General features: G+C 46.5%; 1 long non-coding RNA gene across 1 annotated transcript in view; it reads right to left on the bottom strand.

Moving 5' to 3' along the window:
• The window catches only part of LOC106035668 (uncharacterized), a 104378-nt gene that overhangs the window by 2054 nt on the left and 85557 nt on the right, over positions 1 to 16767 (bottom strand). The window contains exon 11 of the long non-coding RNA XR_010827572.1: positions 1 to 15208. This exon is cut by the window's left edge and continues 579 nt beyond it. This is a non-coding gene — a long non-coding RNA (uncharacterized lncRNA). The remainder of the gene's footprint in view (positions 15209 to 16767) is intronic.

The raw sequence follows: 16767 nt of genomic DNA, 5'->3' as shown, positions 1-16767 counted from the left end.
CTCTTTGTCAGGGAATGTGGTGACAGGACAAGAAGTAATGGCTTTAAACTAAAAGGGAGTAGAATTAGATTAGACATAAGGAAGAAATTCTTCACTCAGAGGGTGGTGAGGCACTGGCACAGGTTGCCCAGAGAAGCTGTGGATGCCCCATCCCTGGAAGTGTTCAAGGCCAGGCTGGATGGGGCTTTGGGCAACCTGGTCTGGTGGGAGGTGTCCCTGCCCATGGCAGGGGCTTGGGACTGGGAGATCTTTAAGGTCCCTTCCAACCCAAACCATTCTGTGGTTCTATGATTCTATGAAATGCAGGATTGAAATCTTGTCAGGATTTAATTTTTGAAAGGACATCCTTTATGAACTACTACTGGCCCCACTAGAAGAGCTGTTGTTGGTAGATTATTTTTCACTACCTGCTCCTGAAGGTGATGATCTGAATTCCCTGCAATGTCTCTTGCAGAGGCAAAGCCATAATCAAACCCAAATGCAGATATCTCTTTTCAGATCTGTGCCTAATTCATTTCCATGTAGGCAGCAGCTTTGTGTGCACCCCAGGCTCCCAGCCCCAGGCTGCTGTGTCAGCCCCAGCACCACAGCACAATTAACACGTCTGAACCTGCCACCACTTGCAAGGGTACAATCTTGCCATGAACTCACTATACCAGGGGATCTCTCAGCTTTGCCAAAACAACTGCAAGGTGCAGGAGAAACCTGAGCAGATAAGATTGCTATCAATAAGATATTTCTAGTCTAGCAGCCTCACCACAGACTCACTGCTTTCTCTCTCAAGCAAGAGAATGAAACCATTTTTTTCTCATGTTCTTGCAGTTATTGATGTAGTATGTTTCTAAGAGTTTATTTTGATTTGAGCAGTGCCCTGAATCATTCTGTCTGCAACAGCAAATGCTGACAGCCTCCTTTCTGGCCTCTCTTACAGTGAATACTTTTGTTCAAGTGCATATTGCTGGAAAGTTGGATTGAATAAAGCATATTCATTGCACGCATATACTTCTCCCCAACCTGTGTGCAAGTTCAAGCACTGTATGTTTCAATTCTTATTTCCTGCAGATTCTCAGATAACCTCATTTTTCCCTTGCATATAATTTGAGGGGCCTTCTGACTCAGACTTTGTTCCCCCTGGGACCTTCCCCAGTTCTTTACAACATTCCTGCATTTCCAGGTTATTTGGACAGATTAACTCCAGCGAAGTTGTCACTACTGCCCTTTTCTCCCGGCAGCAGCTTCCAATCACAGGGCATGGCAATGCTTCCCAACTTACGGATTCAGCCCAGGGTTGCCGTCCCATTCGCTCTGAGCCCTGCCAAGTGATGTGAACACCATAGTCCCCACGTTTCTCTAGAATAACAATAAAGCTGACAGCAGGTTCAAGGTCAAGGTAATACCAGTTCAGAACTTCTCGGTTATTTTTCCATTAATGTACAAACTTTCCCAAATCCAAATCAAACTGGAAGGAAAAAGCAATGTGTGCATTAAGGCAACAAAATTTGGGATGGGATGTTCTTTTTCTAGCCTGCCTTCCATTGTGGTCTGACAAAGACATCACTTGCAAATCAACATTGCCTTCTGGAACAGCTGTTCCTCAGTGACTTAGAATAAGAGTAACTCCTAACAGTCGTCTGAAAATAGAGGAAAGCCAGTGTTGGTTAGAAAGCAGCCCCACACTACAAAGTCCATGCTGACTCGCTATCATATTTTGCCACATGGACAGTCCTCCATCCTCTTAATCTGACCATCAGCAACAAGGGGAGGAACATCCTTCTAAACCACAACCCCCAGCAGAAAAACTAGCTGGGTGTAACCTGCAAGCAGCACCTAGTGAGAAAAACTTTTCTGTGTGCTGGGACCACATTTAAGAAATAATTTTACTGCTCACTGCTGCAAAGTAGGGTTCTTAAACGTGAACCTATAGCAAAGAAGAAATACACAGCAGGCCAGGTCAAAAACTAAGTAAAACTTGTGCGGCTGATTGAAACTAAATTATTATATTTTTTTTTGTTAAAGAAAAGGCTTCAGTCTGATGTTTGGTTTACAATCAAAGACAAAGAAGATTTTGTGCCAAGGTATAAGATGGATTTCTAAGTGTCCAGTGCTTCCAGGTCAAACACTTTGGGGCTGGTGGCTCCAAGGTAAAGATGGAATGGTTCTGTCTTCCCTCCTTAGCTTCAGGGAGCCTGGATGCCCTGAAGAGCAGCAAGAGTCCTGACTCCCTGATGGAGGATCACATCCTGAAAGCACTGTGAGGCTCACAGTGCTGCCTTTGTGTGGGAGCAGACCTGCCAGCTCACTGTTGCCCTGAGATACCCCAGATTTGGTCAAAGCAGATGCACGAGGAAAGTGCCAAAACATTTTGTAATTCTAGCTGGAAAGATGTTTTATAACTTCCCTGAGTCTGTGAAAAAAAATAAAATGAAAGTGAAGTCATATGTAGAAAAACTGCAAAAGCAGGACCCAATGCTACTCAGCAGCATCTTTGTTTGCATATTCAGCATTATAGCTTGGGATGATTTCTCTGGGGAAGGAAGCAGTTTTCATTCTCTGAGCTACCAGCCTATAAAATACTCATTACCATAGTTATATGGAAGTTTGTATCCAAGGCTAAAGTTCAGCCAGTGATGTTTGGCAAAATTGCAGCATTTCGGAAGCAGCAAGGATGCCAACTCCAGCACTTTATATTTAAATGTTTTAATGTGGTATCATAGCAATCCTTGCTACCAGAGAACTCTTAGCACAGACCAATTTATATGCATGCATATGTATGTATATGTTTATTTAATTATGCATGCTCTGTTTAGACGTTTGTGCTGGGAAGGGGCCATGTAAGGGACAAGCGGGCCCTGGGAGAGCCAAGCAGATGACATGACCTGCAGCCTTCTAAGGTTTCTCCTATAATATGTATTTTACATCATCTGTTTTTTTTTTTTCCCGCAATCTCTTTCTTGTGTTTCTCTGCACTTGTAGGAGCTTTAATTAGCTGGGGAGTACTGTTGGTTGAAGCCATGCGCCAGCACCCACCTCCCCAAAGAAGACCTGTGCCTCAGACAGCAGGGTGCAAGCACTAATTCCAGCGAGGAGGTCTTGGGTCCCCAGAGGACCTGCTTTTGTAACAGGTGGATTTGGTGGTTCGTTCTTCTGTGGCTTCATCTTGCAGCAGAGAAGTGAGAAAATCAGAAGTAGCCGTAAGAAGAGAGGGCCTAACAGAGAGGCCTCATACGTCTCTTCCTGCTTTTTTCTGGATCTAGACAAATCCTGTAGCACTTTTGGTTTCATATCAAAGCCCTTTGTGGTACCCGGACTTCTGACCCTGCCATCTCCTGCTGCAGAAGTACATAAACTACCTCAAAGTCTAAATCACTAAGGGAGAGGAAAGCAATGGTCATCCTCCCTAAAACTAGGTCACACATTTCCACCCTTCCCTGAATGCCTGTGGGACATCAGATCTGAATGTATTAAGTTTTTACATGCATATGATCAAATTCAATCTTGCTAACACAATTCAGCTGAAGGCAGAGTCACCAGAACAATCACTCGGGGCTGGGCATTGGCATTTAGACCATTAGCCTGTGAAACATTTCACAGCACTAAACGACTTGTATAACCCAGTGATGCAACGAATGACATTTTGTTCTGCAGACAACCAGAGCTCCAAATGCCTCCCCATTCATGCTGTATTTATGCTGTTGTGCTACCACAGACTTCGGAAGAGCCACTCCTGAGTTAACTCCATGAAACTGAGACATGACAAAGTAGTGCTGCTGCCACGGATGGGCTTTGAGTTACACATCCTTTCTCCAGCAATGAATGCTTGTCGCCTTGTCTTGAACTGCCCCTGTGGTACAATATATAGAAAATGCCCCTTTCAGTCTGTTATCGGTTTTTCCTAAAGTAAATCCACACTACGGCCTCGAATTGGACTACAAACAGTACCAGATACCTCAGCTTACTGTGACCTGGGGAAACAGGCCCAAGGTGTTCAGTAGCTAACAGATCACCATATTCACGGGTTTGAATGTACCTTTGTTGTTTGGGATCACGTATTCCTTCAGGTCTGTGGGCAGATCTACACATTCAGTGAAGTGATAGCTTTTACAAACATGACCAGAAATTTTCAACCTCTTACCATCTGGCAATATTATTTGCCGGCGGGAGGTGGGGAGGAGTTTGGCTCAAAACGAATCCATCCGGTCTAACATAATCATTTCATTTTGGGTATATCTTAATCCCACCTTCCTTCTTTTTGCACTGCTTTGAAACACTTGTATGGTTATATAACAACGGTTTCTGCCAGCATGTTTATAATTATCTCTAGTGCTCAGATCAAAGAGCACTATCTGCCCTTGGTTCTTCTGTGATATTACAGTGTGGGGAAAATAACATCAAACCCAAACGAGAAACATCCTGTTGTCTTGTTAGCTCTCTGCCAGGAGGCAAAGCAGGAGGAGGAGGGAGCAGCCTCAGGGCTGCATCCCTCTCCCTGCTGATGACTTAGGAAATCACATTCCAGCTGGTCATCTAGGCTCCCAAGGACTATGCATGCACGTATGCACCAGAGGAGCTAGTACAGTATCATCCAAGAGTAATAAAAGAAGGAAATCAGTCAGCCATTTCATGAAGGCCCCTCCAAATGCTAGAAATGTGTATCAGCTATTTCATCTCAGAGTAAATTAAAAATATCCATCTTTCAAAACTGTGTCTGAAGGCGAAGGGGAGGTCCCCCTCTCTCAGGATCCAGTGTTAATCTGGAGGTGCCATCCCAGTAGGAGCTGAAGACACACAGATCCCTGCACATCTTGTAGGTGCTGCTGTGGCAGGGCAAAAAGATTCAGGAGTTCACCTGGTGACGTCCCTTGCTTACTCAGTCTCAAAGAGTCCAAAGTAACTGAAAAGAGACAGCAGTAAAAACATCAGAAGCAGCATAACAAGAAATAAATGAAAACCCAACCTGCTGGAAGAGAAGCTCCTGCAGGCCCCACATAGATGTCCACTGACACAGCCCTTGGTGGTTGCTCCTGCCATGCTCCACCAACAGGCCAGACTGCTCTCATATGTTCTGCCAAAGATCTGGGAAGATACACACTCACTGGAAAATGCAAGAAAAAGTGAAGGGATTTGGCAAAATTATCAGATTATAAAGACTGCTAGGATATAATACAAAAACACTGGAATAAACAGGGATGGAATTGGCATCCCTGCTTCACGAAATGTGCCAGCATTTTTAAGACTTGGCTGCCTGAACTTTAGCCCTGGTTACTAACTCCCATATAACTATGGTAATGAAATTTTTCAGGCCAATAACAATAGCTCATGGAAGAAAGAGGAGTATTTCCCCACGCAGATTATCTTGATCTCCAGTGCAGCGATGGGTATGTTTTTGTAGGAATGTAGCAATGTGCTAGCTTTCTAACCTCAAGCTCTACATACACATCACTGCACAAGGTTTGTTTGCACATGTGTTTTATAGCTTGCATGCTTAATTACTTAATGATTTATGGCTGTCATTAAACACTGCTGCTCTGCATTTGAGAGGCTCCAGGAGTGAATGGAAGTGACTTGGAATGGCTCCATCTCTTTGCCTCATGAGGAACAGAGAGGTTCAGAGGTTTAAGCACTGCTCCATGTCCTTATTGTCTGCCCATGGGCTCCTTCAGAGCCTGCACTCCATCCAAGTGGGACAGGCAAGTGAGGACACACAGGGCTGAGCTAGCTCCTCCTTCATTACATCTGACTTAAATTCATCTTTTCCCCAAGAGGCCTCCCTGTCCCTTCACAGGACTCCTGCACATTCCCATATTGTTCTTCACAGGGCTGGGAAGTTGGCAGTCTGGTGAGCTCTCACAGTGGTTGGAGAAGCATTTCAAACAGGGGCAGAGTTAAGGTAGTTGTGAAAGGGCTATTGCAGAAGGCAAGTTCCAGATTTCCCAGTACAGGGAGGTTTAAGTCAATTATACTTTAAGCCTTTAAGTGTTGACTTCGTGTTCTGGAAAGTATCAGGCACATCTAACCTCCTTACATAACTGCCATTCATTTTTGTGTTGCTTTGAGGGCATGGCAGCCGTGCCACATTCCCCATGTGGTCCCTGATGACTCCCACCAAACCAGCCATCCTATCACAGCATTGCCACATAAACTGTCACGGGGAGAGGGACAGGGAAATGTCCTTGCCTGAGATCTGGCCCCATATGCTGCAGGCATGGGAGGACCCCGTGCAAGTTCACTGCAGAGTCGGTGTCCCTCAGCGAGGGGTCTGTGAGGAAATGCTAGATGCCAAGTCTCTTCAAAAGGAGGCAGTAAAGCATCTGGACTGTGATAACATGTCATACTTAAAGCCTGGTGCAAGGTCAGAGAGCCTATTTGTGGAGAGTTTGGTGTTTTTTTGGTTTTTTGTTTTTTTTTTTTTTTTGCTTTGTTTTATTTTGTTTTGCTTTCCTGCTATGCACTGTAAAAGCTGTAAAAGTCTGGAAAATGTTGTAGACAGCTCTCTTGCTGTGGTCCCCACCTCAGATACCCTTTGAAAGAAGGACTCCCCACTTCTGCCAAACATCCTTGCTGCAGCAAATCAGTATTTGTGTTTATTGGGGGTGGGCAGGTTGGAGCTTTTAGAGCACACTGGATATGGAAGGCAGCTGCATATGTGTGTGGGGAGGCAGTATCTACAGAACATGCTGTGTCAAGTGGCCCCAGACTAAATTTATCCTTTGGCCCTGCTAAGGCACAGCAGCTTTCAGAAGAAATTGAGCATGTGTGTAGTTTCAGAGCCCTCTGAAACACTGCCTGCTAGGGTGAAAGCTCTGCTCTTGGGGCAGAAAAGTGAAGGCAAAAAAAAAAAAAAGCCCTTGCAGCTTGCAGGTGAAAAGTTAGCAATCCTGTAGTTCATATCCCCAGAGCCATCACAACTAACTGCCCATAAACCATGTCCTGCTGTGCAAGCATCCCTAATTTCCTTTACCTAATCCAGAGAGATCAGAACTGAACCCTCATTACTTTTCCTAATATTACCTCTCCAAGGGTCGTTGGGTGTCAAACACCATTCCACACCAAACGCCATACTCCAAGTACAGGACCTGATAGCCTGGGGAGGATTAGAGTCATGGTTTGATATCCAGATGTGTTAACAACCAGCAAATAAAATACTGCAAGAGCAGTAAGGCTGGGATGGCATATAATGCTTTTAAGCAGAGGTTACATCTTTGGTGTTCTTTGCTCACATGACCTCAAATTTGGCCTCTAGTCCCTACTTGGAGAGCAACATTTTAAGGGAATTCCACTGCTCGGATGAATTAATTGGATATGTCTGCATTGCACAATGCAATGTACCGCAGAGCTCCTCAGCGTGATGCTGGATGAACTGGCTCCCAAGCCAGAAACAGCACAGCTGCCCCTGGACAGAAGAGATGCTTCCAGTATCTAAACTTATCTCAGTACACACTGTGTCATTGATATGAAGGCTCGGCTGGAACTTGCTCAGGACCTGCAAGGCTCAATACTGCCCTGTACTGATATGCCTTCAGAATACAGACAGTGCTGTGAAAAAATACACTAGCCTCATTTTTAGCCCGACTTCCTAAGGAAAACAGATTTCTGCAGTGACAGTGCGTATGTACATCCCACACCCCTCTCAAACTTTTTTGAACCCGCTGCCTTCCTTTCATGATAAATTGGAGAGAGGTGGAGACATCGTGTGTAATGGCATTAAGTGGCTACACAAAAGGAGGGACACCCAAATTAATATTCCCAGCAAGGGAAGGGCTGCAGTGCAATCTCACTTGCAGTGGTCAGGGAGGGCACAAGGGAGAGTGCCCCAGAAAACCAGCCTGTCTGTGCACCAGGACAGCTTGGTACAGGCTGTGCTAACGGCAGCCTGGAGAGCAGGAGCTTGGAGCCTTGAACGAGCCCTCCTCCCACACATTATAAAATGTTTCAGCATTCAATAACACTACTTAAGATAACAAGATTAAAAAGCCGGGGCTCTTCGCTACTTATCTTAAAAGGCAGTTTAGTTATCACACTGCTGTACAGCAAAGTTGGGAGAGTCCAGTTACTCCACCGGCTGATACAAGCTGCCTGGTTTCTCCAACTCCCATGCTGCAGCAGCAGTGAGGAACTGCGCTCGTGCACAAACCTTGAACAAAACAAACAAAATTCAGGGCTAGAGGAAGAAGGAATGCCAGTTTTAAAAGATTTTAAAATGCCAGGTATAAAAGAGAGGGTTTAGTCTAGATGATTTATGAGCATCCATGCCTCTCCTGCCAGGTTGGGATATGATTTCTGCACAGGGTTATCTCTGGCAGATGCTGCAGAAAAAGTCCAAAGAAATTCCTACTGGCCCTTTCTTCCAGTCTCCTAGAGGAAAGAGACCAGAGGTATGGGGAAAGCCCAGCAGCCAAGGCCAGCCTGACACAAGAGAGCACAGGCCTGGGGAGGCTCTTTTGCTCGGCTTCAGCACCTCACTGATGGTGTGATTGTGGCTTGGTTCAGAGGCACACCTCTGCAGCTGTGAACAAGCACCCTCGGGCTCCAGAGAGATGGATGGAGAAAAACAGGAGTGTAATTTATGCCACATCTTCTTATCTCCTCTTATCACTGCCAGGATGCAAATTAGTCATAGCTTTAGTAAGTGATTACATAAGCATCATATTAATTTTGTTCATATTTCCCCAAAGAAATCAGCGAGTTGTTAGAACAACTTGGACTCACAGATTTATTTTCCAGGCATCATGGACTATTGGCAACCAGGGTGAAGTCATTTATCATTTCTAAACAAAGATAATCAGGTTAACAAACCAAATTTCTTCCACAAGAAAGCAGCAGCAATGAACGAATAGACAGAGACAATCAAGAGCCACAAGAGGGTTTGGAGGAGAAAGCAAATTTGGTTCAGTCCATTGTTTTCTGCATCATTCTCTAGAGCTGCCTGAAGATTTGTTTGTTCCCATCCAGAATATTCTGTTATGCAAAGCATTATTCAAAGACAGAGAGAGAGAGAGAGAGGTTGCATATTCACAGATGGAAAAGGTCTTGAGGGAATTAAGTACAAAAATGTCCAGACCCCATGATCCTGGAACTGCCAATTGTCCCAGAAGACTCCAGAAGACTTGTTAGGGGTGCACGCCTCCCACTGACTGCTGCCCCGTGCAGTTCTGGCTGGATGATATGCTCACCGCTGTTTTTTTTGAAAGGCAAAATAGATTCAAAGAGAAAATTCTTCAGTGTGTCCATTTTGCATGTGCAACAGTAGAAGGGAGAGAAGGAGCTCTTGGAGGGCATGTGAAATCCCTTCTGCTCAGCTTACAGAGACTTGAAGTGTGCCAGTGAAGTAGATCTGCAGGGCCACTGGCCAGCCCTGGCTCCGCTCCTCCTCGTTGCTAAGTGCCCTCCTGGGAAGAAGCAGCTCCTTGAATTCCTACTTTAGCTGATGCAGGATCTGCCTAATGCCTCTTTAGGCGCTGGGCTTCTCCCGGCTGCAGACCTGGGACCCCAAACTGGTAGAAGGCCAACACCAGTAACGCCTGCCTTAAACCTGGGAGCAGGAACAGGGCTCATTCTGTAAATAAAGTGAAATTCTTTTATCTTCCCAAGGAATATTCTTAGCCGTGAGTACTCTGGCTGGGGACAGGCTGATAAATACCAGGAATCTCAACTTGACAGTTTTATTATTTGTTTCTTGAAGCAGACAGCCTAACGCACGGAGGGAATGAAAGACGCCACTGCCTGAAAGTGGGGTTGCCGAAGGTGTCCAGCACACGGCCCCTGCCTGTAAGCACCCAGCAAATACAGACCCACACGAGCTCCTCCACCTGCCCTGAGCGTTTTGGCACCCTCCATGGAGACCACCAGCTGCAACAGGTTTGATGAGGTCCCTACAGGGGACATAGCTGAGTGCACGATGGCTGTGCTGGTGAAATACTCTTTACCATGAGGTCTGAAGAAAGGAGGGTAACACTTCAGTTCCCAGTGGCATTCACCCTATCCGCAATATCCCTGCAACCACCTCATGGCCCTCAGAGAAGGGGTCTTCAACAGGGTGCACTGAGGGAGAGCAGAATGGGACTGACTGTGCTAAAAATGTGGGGAATGTATCTTGCGCATTTTATTTATGCCTGGGGAGTATCTATTCAGGCATGTGAAAAACAGGGATAAACAACTAGCAGGAGCATGCTGTAAATCCTTCCACTCTCAGCAATCTTTTTTGATTGTTGGTCACCTTTTCCCTCCACACAGGGCTGTCCCCAGCCCTTCTCTTGAGGTAACACAATCATCACAAAGTAAATGAAAGAAAGAGGCATTGGAAAAAACAAAGAAACAAAACAAATAAACCTCAGCCTTTCAAATCAAACACTAGAGGAAAATGTGCTCCTCTGGTATTCAGTGGCAAAATGGTCATAGCACTTGACTAAACATAGAGGATCCAGAGGCAAAGTCCCTACTTGGCTTCATGGGATTCACCCCAAAAGGTCCCAGCAAAGCATCCTCCCACCTGGTGTGTTCTGGAGAGCCATGTGCATTGTAATGTCATACCCAGGGAACAGCCTGTGCTAACCAGGAGCTCCATCCTTCTTCACATGAGGTTGCCATTCAATGCGGACTTACTGGAGACTACGACAGTTCTTACAAGCTGTGTCATGGCCATTAGCTGGAGGCCACACCATCACTGCTAGCTTGTGCTGCACATGATACATGTGCAGGACTTCAGATATTAAACAGTTTCGGTTACAGAGAACAAGGAGTATTTCTATGCTGGTGAAATAATGACCATAGTGGTCCAGCTAAATCTTTTTGCCTTTAACTTTTCATTATTTTCTTACCCACAGAGTTACTTCAACAACCAAAACTGCGTTCTGTGGAGCTAAAGTCATTCCTGCATTGAATTCAGAGCCACAGCAGACCTTTTGAAGCATGCTTGGACTCTCTTTATGGTGAATGATTTTCCTCTCTCCTCTCCACTCATTTGAAGAGTTTAAATCATGAGGCATTTAAGGCTTAATCCAGAGGAATAGTTTGACATGTTTTTACCCCCAACAGCACAAAAAGTTCTGCTGGAATGGTAATGGAGAAGCCAATTTGAGTTTTGTTTTATTTATGAGATGTTTAGTTGAAGTAGTTGGAGAAAGCAGCAATAAAAAGAGCTATAAACTTTGACTCCATACATCTAGATTATATTACGGTAACATTCATATCTACGTAGCTGAGCTGCACCAGCCATTTTGCTGCACACTCCTGCTTTTCAGAGGTTAGCTGCATCTAGGATGCGGTGATGGTGGAGGGGATGTTTAAAAATGCCTGAAGCTATCTTGTTGGCATAAGATAGTCTTTTCCACTTTATCATACAAACTGTGGTTGCTGTACATTGAAGCTGCTTCAAAGCAGCTGTTTCTCATTGATAGGTCAATTGTTTTGCTTAAATTACAGAGAGAGATGAACTATAAGTACCCTTTAGATTACACTTTTAAAGATCAGAAGTACAACATATTCTAAAATAAGTATTAACCTTCAGACAAATGGATTTTTTTTTGCAATTTTGTACAAATGATTGTTTCCAAGCTGAGATTTGATATGCTGAGTTCCATCCCTGACCACTTTTCTGAAGCCAAGCTCAAGCTTCCTGAAAATGAAAATTCCCTGTGAAACATAAACTAATCTTTAACCGTGACAGGGAGAATGGGAACAGGAGGAGAAATCATTCTCCTGTGATAAGAATATTTTTTCTCTGCAGCTGAATTATTGTTCTACACTATGCATGTGAAAAGTATTAGGATAGACTTACCTTCCCTGTGTTAGACAGTTAATTAAAAGTTAAGAGAAGGTAGACTAAAATTAGCTCAAATATGCACTAGATACCTCCAGAGACAGACCCTGGCAGCAGGCTGGGACAAGCCACAAGCCTGGAGAGGAAGACCATGTGAAAGATGGGACCATGACACAGTGTGCTGGCCTTCAGGCACCAGCACAGCCCGGCATTGCCCTCTCCTCTTGGCATGGTATGTGGGCGAGGGTTAAGTGGTGGGATCACCTAATGCCTGCTCGCAGCCTGCTGCCTGGGTCAGCAGCCACGCAGCACCTTCCCACCTACCTTAACAAACTCTGGTGACAAAAAAAAAAAACAAAAAAAAAACAGGGTCCAACACAGCTTTTGCTCCTGACAGGGAAGTGAGCAGCAGTCAGGCAGGCAGGATGTCATGCAGAGCACAGCAGAGTGTGCCAATTCCCTGCGCTTGCTCGTGCCCACTCATCCTCCCACAGACAAGCAAGAATAGTACCTGATCACATTGCGCATGTAGTTTGCCTTCCCCTGAGGAAAGCACTGCAACTTTCCGCACCAATAATGCTCCAGAACTACTCTTCCAGTCCCACAAATGGTAGGCTCCTACCTCTCTGCATCCCTGTGAACAGTCAGCTCACCCTTCAGGAGCAGCCAACAGGACCAGAGGTGTGTACTTAAGTAGGGTTCATCTTCAGGGTCAGAAACACAATTTAGCTGCCTCTTCCTTAGGTAGGCTGGAATTAGGGGTGCCTGTGGGATATTAGAACAACAGACAATAGGATACCCCCCAGTTCCACATCTCTCTTCTAGCCTTAGTTCACCAGGACCAGCACAAGGTCCCCAGTCCATGCTGGCTGGGACAACCTGTGGGGTCCTTTCAAGTCAGGGTCATGACCATACTTTCACAGAATCACAGAATCACAGAATTGAAGGGGTTGGAAGGGACCTCGAAAGATCATCGGGTCCAACCCCCCTGCCAAAGCATGTTCCCTAGAGCAGGCTGCCCAGGTAGGCGTCCAGACGGGCCTTGAATATCTCCAGAGAAGGAGACTTCACAACCTCCCTGGGCAGCCTGTTCCAGTGCTCCGTCACCCTCACCGTGAAGAAGTTCTTTCATGTGTTGGTGCGGAACTTCCTGTGCTCCATTTTTTGGCCATTGCCCCTTGTCCTGTCCCCACAAACCACTGAAAAAAGGTTGGCCAAATCCCTGTCTCCCACACCTCAGGTATTTATACACATTGATGAGATCCCCCCTCAGTCTTCTTTTCTCCAGACTGAACAGACCCAGGTCTCTCGGCCTTTCTTCATAGGCAGGATGCTCCAGGCCCCGTATCATCTTTGTGGCCCTCTGCTGGACTCTTTCCAGGAGATCCCTGTCTTTTTTGTACCGGGGAGCCCAGAACTGGACACAGTACTCCAGGTGAGGCCTGCCCAGGGCAGAGTAGAGGGGGAGGATCACCTCCCTTGACTGCTGGCCACGCTCCTTTTAATGCACGCCAGGATCCCACTGGCCCTCTTGGCCACCAGGGCACACTGCTGGCTCATGGTCAACCTGTCGTCCACCAGGACCCCCAGGTCCTTCTCCTCAGAGCTCCTCTCCAGCAGGTCGCTCCCCAACCTGTACTGATACGTCCCTTTGTTCCTTCCCAGGTGCAGGACTCTACACTTGCTCTTATTAAACCTCATTTGGTTTCTTCCTGCCCATCTCTCCAGCCTGTCCAGGTCTCGCTGAATGGCAGCACAGCTTTCTGGTGTGTCAGCCACTCCTCCCAGCTTTGTGTCATCAGTGTACTTGCTGAGGGCAGGCACTATTCCCTCATCAAGGTCGTCGATGAAGATGTTGAACAAGACTGGACCCAGCACCGACCCCTGGGGAACGCCGCTCGTCACAGGTCTCCGGCCAGACTCTGTGCCGCTGATCACCACCCTCTGAGCTCGGCCAGTCAGCCAGTTCTCAACCCACCTTACTGTCCACTCCTCTATTCCACACTTTCTCAGCTTTGCTATCAGGATGTCATGGGAGACAGTATCAAAAGCCTTGCTAAAGTCAAGGTAGATGACATCCAGAAGTGATGACCCAGAAGCCCATGCCAACATTTACTTGGAGGAGAGAGGGATGGACACCTGCCTGGAAGTGCAGCAAAAATAGCCAACCTTTCTGAGGAGTCTTCATCTCATGTTCTTTTCTTATCCTCTGGCTCTTCCCTCATACTTGCTCTTCTTGCGTGTCCTTAAGAACCAATATTATCTCTGCAGTGCAGAATTGCAGTCCAAAATACCCTCCAGCCCTGTGAGAAGACTTGTCCTTGGGCATGGCAAGCAGGGTTTGGCAGGCCTCTGCAGCTGCCTGATTGTGCTCACGTCTTCCTCCTCAGCTCACCGCTCTGGAAGCCAAAACATTTCACCACCTAGGAGGCACACAGCAGCCTGAAGACACAATAATCCAGAGCTAGAACTTGTGGTTGCTTGCAGTCTGGCTGCTGGGGATTTTGTACACTGCTGCTGCAGAGGGTTTTGACCTTCACTGTGCTCCATCTTGTTTGCTTTCCTTACATTTTTGTCCCATGGATGTTTGAGTGATTTTCTTTCACAAATTGCTGCACATTTTTAGTTCAAAACATGAAAAATTACATCTTTGCCAGACAGAGGGAGGGCACAAAGCACTGGAATAATCTTGCAAGTTAATGGTCTAGTATGGGGAATGTCAGCTGCTTAAACCTATCTGCAGCCTGAGGATTTTCTGAAAACCATGCAGTTTAGCCACATAGCCATTTTACAATCATGTGTGCCTGCTGGGCAACAGCCCCTACTGTTGGTTTGCTAAGTCTGAGCTGGTTGGAGGAGGCACTGAGGAGCTGCATGTTGTAGTCCATGTCTTCTCCACGTTCAGTGTAGAAATGGGGTTAGATCAGTACATTTGCCCAAGGGTTTTCCATTCCTCCTTTGGTGCACAGTCATCTCCCGTGTCTTTCTCATGGACTCAGAGCGGTGCTGGCAGTGCAGAGGAACCAGCTGTTTCTCCAGTGTGGCATCCTTGCTTTGTGGCAGAGCTGGATCCTGACCTGCCTTGCTTCTCTGTAAGTCAGGCAAGCTAAACTGATAGGGACCATCATTGCACCTCATCTGCTGCAGTGCATGCAGCTGAGGTTCAAAATATATCCGTGACTCTCACAGCAGGAGGCATGTTCAAACCCAGTACTTTTCCTTTGCATGGTATTGGAGATCAAACGCTTGTAAATGTCTGTGCTGCTGGGCTGGTTACTTAGTGACTTCTTCGAAACCCTTTGTGGGTTAGCACTGGAAAGAGGAACCCTAGGTTTCCAACCCAGCTTTGGTTCCACAGTGTGGGCATCTTGGTGTCCCTCAGTGCACTGATGGACAGACACCTGCCATAGGTTTGGAGTTCAAGGACCACATGAATTCCTGGCATGAGTTTGCCTGCAAGAAGAAAATAATACAAATTTCCGTGTTAGCACTTGGTTCATTTCAAATTTACAACATATCTTTGTGAAGGATCATGTCTGATGATAGTCTGTTTCGTACCCTTGGAGATTTAGGGCTCTGTTTTTATTTACACAAAAGTTGCTTATGATTAACCAGGAAATACCCGTATTGTCTTGTGGGAAACAGAGTGTGTTGAAGCACATCTGATTCTGATTCATTTATGTTGTGGGTCAAAAAGTGCTGTTAACAGAACCAAACAAGAAAGGTAGTGCAATAGCCCAGATTGGGAACATATAGTAAACACCAGGAGAGGGGTCAAAGAATCACAGAATGGCTTGGGCCGGAAGGGACCTCAAAGATCACCCAGTTCCAACTCCCTGCAATGGGCAGGGACACCTCCCACCAGACCAGGTTGCCCAAAGCCCCATCCAGCCTGGCCTTGAGCACCTCCAGGGATGGGGCATCCACAGCTTCTCTGGGCAGCCTGTGCCAGGGCCTCACCACCCTTTGAGTGAAGAACTTCCTCCTAACATCTAATCTAAATCTCCCCTCTTTTAGTTTAAAACCATTCACCCTTGTCCTGTCATTATCTGATTGAGCAAAGAGTTGCTCTCCATCTTTTTCATAAGCCCCCTTTAAGTAAAAAAAGCCACAGAGAGGTCTCCCCGGAGTCTTCTCTTCTCCAGGCTGAACAGCCCCAGCTCCCTCAGCCTGTCTTTATAGGAGAGGTGCTCCAGCCCTCTGATCATCCTCATGGCCCTCCTCTGGACCCATTCTAACAGATAAACATCCTTGTGCTGGGGGCCCCTCTCTTCAACGATATAGCCTTGAAAAGTCCTCCACTCCACTCCCCCATGACATGGCTGTTTCACCAACAGTGAGGAGAAAAGGCTTAAAGAGTGAAAAATATCACAGACCTGGATGTGTGGAAAGGGAGGAGGACTGACAGCACTAGGGAGGACTGGCCAAAGCTGGCAGGTTGGTGGAGGACATGGCTCGCAGGAACATGTGCTGCAGGCTGCCCAGGCTGACTCTCCTGGACAGCGGGGTGCTGGCTGAGAGCCACAGATACATGAGGGGCTTAGCACCAGGACCAAGCTTGGGAGCAGAGCCTGCATTCAGTCCACCCACACAGGGGTCACAGGGGCAATACCTGAGCATCAACACCCAGACTTGGGAATCTCATCTGAATTCCCATCTCCCAAGCCAGATTACTTTTGTCTCTCAGCTGAGCTGTTTATAGTGGTTTCTCTGAAATTTATGAGGGTACTTCTAGCTTGCCTGGTTTGTTTTTGGAAGTCCTTTGCAGGCTGCCAGTACAAAAGGGCTCGTGTCTTCTGTGTACTGGCAGCAGATCAGAGCCACTTGGTGCCCTCTGCACTGCACTGCTTTTTGTTCCAACCAGCATGAGGGAACATCCGTCCCCAGGGCACCATCAGTGGTGTAAGCAATAGTTCAGGGTGTTTAAAAGTATCAAAGTATCATATGCCCAGTTTCTTCAGATTCCTTTATGTGACCGAGTCCCTGGATGTATAAAAGCTTGGACAGGACTG

This window comes from Anser cygnoides, chromosome Z, assembly GCF_040182565.1.
Source record: "Anser cygnoides isolate HZ-2024a breed goose chromosome Z, Taihu_goose_T2T_genome, whole genome shotgun sequence".
Taxonomy (NCBI): Eukaryota; Metazoa; Chordata; class Aves; order Anseriformes; family Anatidae; genus Anser; species Anser cygnoides.
This window is presented reverse-complemented; position numbering and strand designations above follow the sequence as displayed.